The 3,453-nt window shown below is 37.8% G+C and overlaps 1 protein-coding gene across 11 annotated transcripts in view; it reads left to right on the top strand.

The window, feature by feature from the left end:
- The first annotated feature begins 413 nt into the window (after positions 1-413).
- LOC138349834 (uncharacterized) overlaps positions 414-3,453 on the top strand; it is a 15,350-nt gene continuing 12,310 nt past the window's right edge. For 9 of the 11 annotated variants that reach the window (XM_069320574.1, XM_069320575.1, XM_069320576.1 and 6 more), the window contains exon 1: positions 505-661. The gene's annotated coding sequence lies outside the window, so the exon portion shown is untranslated. Of the gene's footprint in view, positions 662-3,453 lie in introns of all 11 variants that reach the window. The other 2 variants (XM_069320581.1, XM_069320579.1) reach the window with 2 other exon arrangements.

The following is a 3,453-nucleotide window of genomic DNA, read 5'->3' on the forward strand; positions in this document are numbered from 1 at the left end:
TAACTCATCCTAATCCTTGCACAAACCCTCCAGAATTTCTTTATTGAAGATCAGCAATTATTGCGCAGCTCATATTATACAGTTTAAGAATGAGATTTCCTTGTTCTAAAGGAATGAAAATAACACTGCCTTAATCTCAGTCGATTAAGGCAGTGTCTGGGATGCTCCCGGTGCCCGTGCCTGGTGCTCGTGCACCAGGCACGGCCGATAGTGTACGTTTAATTGTTCTTTTAGTGTAAATAACGGAATAAAATGTAAGACATAGTATGCAGATCTTTTTCCAGATGTCTTTTTTTTTCCTAAAGAAAACTAAGATATTGCGAATTTTGCTTAACAAGTACATTAATTATTAACTTTTTGTCGTTATTATTGTTATAATTAAAAGAATTACATCTTGTTTTTTTTGCTTATGTACAAAACATAGTCTAATAACCACAGTTCGTTGCCCCTAAATCATCACAACATAACCAGTTTACTCATGTCATCGCCCCTAAATCAACAAAAACAACCAGTGTATTATTGTAAATAATTATATCTTATGATTTCTCAGCAATGGTAAGACATTTTTAAGACTCTAACCTTCGTAAGAAGGTATGATGTATACGAACTGATCGACCGGGCTTCACAACAAAAACATGGCCACATGAGTTGGATTATTCCGGTAATATTGAACTACTGTTCATTGTTATTAGTTTAACAATACTGTTATGGAATGTCATAAGAGTTAGGGAATGTCATAAGAGTTAGGGAATGTCATAAAGAGTTAGGGAATGTCATAAGAGTAGTCACAGGGCAACCAAAGATACCCAGCTTCTGGGTACGGGATCTTTGCCCGAAACGCTATGCGTGCTAGTGGCTTTACAATAATAATAATAATTGATTTAGGAAAAATATATACATAGATGCAGAGTTACAGTACAAACATTCTGTTTGATTTATAGATAGAGGTAGTACATACAATACCTAAAGCCACTAGTACGCATAGCGTTTCGGGCAAGATTGTAAAATCATCATTATTCCTATTTTCTCTCTTAACCCCCAGTGTACCATCTCGTATATTAATAAATAAATAACCAGGTTTTTTTATGCGGCTGTGCTGAAAGCCTGACGTAAAATAAATCATTGTGTCGGAGAACAGGAAGCTACAAATTAGGCTTATATTGAGGTTCCCCCCTCCCCCCTTTCCCCCCAATTACAGGTCTGTCTAATTACCACAAGCTACCACAAGCTACACAAGCTTCACAAAGCTTCCTGGCAATACGTTAGTAATGAATAAATATGATATGTTAGGCTGACCTAACCTAACCTAACCTAATCAAACCTAACCAAATCTAACCTAACCAAATCTAACCTAACCAAATCTAACCTAACCAAATCTAACCTAACTTAACTTAACCAAACCAAACCTAGCCTAACCTAACCGATGCTTGGATCGTCGACTTGATTTGGTGTATATTTTAATCATATTGCATACTCTATGATAGCCCAAATTATCATAATTTTCAGGACAGAAAAGTGTATGAAGCATTCTTTCATGCTACATATTATCCATTTAGCTAAGAGTATAATTAGCAAATGATTCACAAAAATATTAATTACACAATTTGATAATTGTCCCAGACAGACGTAAAGATCATTGCATCTTCGTTTTCTGATGTGTTGTTTTGTCATCCAAAGATTGTACATTATTACCTAAAATTCCAATTTAGAATATTTATTAAGTATTACTTAGTTTGCTTTCATCTAGAGTATGCACCTCCTCTCTTGGATTGCCTACCCTCCATCCTTCACCAGACATTAAATATCTTTGCTTATACTAAGTATTTAAAGAGCAATCAATACCTGCTTGATGGGGTTCTGGGAGTTTTTTTACTCAGCAAGACTGGCAGTAGGCCAGGCTTGACTTGTGAGAGTTGGGTCCACCAGGCTGTTGCTTGGAGTGGCCTGCAGGCGCACATACCCACCACAGCCCGGTTGGCCCGGCACTCCTTTGAGAAAACTATCTAGTTTTCTCTTGAAGAAGTCCACGGTTGTTCCGGCAATATTTCTTATGCTCGCTAGGAGTATGTTGAAAACCGCAGACCTCTGATGTTTATTCAGTACTCTCTGATTGTGTCTATGGCACCCCTGCTCTTCACTGGTTATATTCTTCATTTTCTTCCATATTGTTCACTTCAGTATGTTGTTATTTTACTGTTTATTTATTGGGACCTGGGCCTCCAGTATTTTCCATGTGTATATTATTTGTTATCTCTCTTGTCTCCTTTCTAGTGAGTACATTTGGAGGGCTTTGAGGCGATCCCAATAATTTAGGTGCTTTATCGAGTCTATGCATGCTGTATATGTTCTCTGTATTCCCTCTATTTCAGCAATCTTCACCTGCTCTGAAGGGGAAAGTGAGTACTGAGCAGTACTCAAGACGGGACAACACAAGTGACTTGAAGAGTACAACCATTGTGATGGGATCCCTGGATTTGAAAGTTCTCGTAATCCATCCTCTCATTTTTCTGGCTGCCACAATATTTGCTTGGTTATGCTCCCTAAACTTTAGTTTGTCAGACATTATTATTCCCAAGTCCTTTACATGTTACTTTCCTACTATGGACAAATTTGATTGTGTCTTGTACCCTGTATTATGTTTAAGGTTCTCATTTTTACCCTATCTGAGTACCTGGAATTTGTCGCTGTTAAACATCATGTTATTTTCTGCTGCCCAGTCGTAAACTTTATTAATACTGTATCTACTTGTAGTTTTTCAATATCTTCAGCAGAGATAATTTTTAAGCTGATTTTTGTGTTATCTGCCAAGGATGATCCAACGCTGTGCCTTGTATATGAGTCTATATCTGATATGAGAATAAGGGAAAGCAATGGTGCAAGGACTGTATCTTGAGGTACAGAGCTTTTAACTGTTCTTGGACTCGATTTTATATGGTTGACTGTTACTCTTTGTGTTCTGTTTGACAGAAAACTGAGTATCCAGCGTCCTATTTTATCAGTTATTCCCATTGACCTCATTTTGTGTGCTATCACTCCATGGTCAAATTTGTCGAATGCGTTTGTGAAATCCGTGTACTGTATACCACATCTGCATTCCCTTTTTCTTCTAATGCCTCAGTGATTTTGTCGTAATGGTCAAGTAGCTGTGAGAGGCATGATCTTCCCGCTGTAAATCCATGTTCGCCTGGATTGTAGAGATCATTTGTTTCCATGAAAGTAGTGACCTGACTCCTGATCAATATCTCAAATACTTTTATTATGTGGGACGTTAGTGCAACTGGTCTATAATACTTTGCCAGTACTTTGCTCCCTCTCTTGTGTAGAGGGGCTATGTCTGCTGCTTTAAGCGCATCTGGTATTTCCCCCGTGTCCAATCTCTTCCTACTCACTATACTGAGTGCCTGTGCTAATGTCACTTTGCATTTCTTTATAAATATTAAATTCCATGAGTCT

The sequence above is a fragment of the Procambarus clarkii genome, unplaced genomic scaffold (assembly GCF_040958095.1).
Source record: "Procambarus clarkii isolate CNS0578487 unplaced genomic scaffold, FALCON_Pclarkii_2.0 HiC_scaffold_196, whole genome shotgun sequence".
Lineage (NCBI taxonomy): Eukaryota > Metazoa > Arthropoda > Malacostraca > Decapoda > Cambaridae > Procambarus > Procambarus clarkii.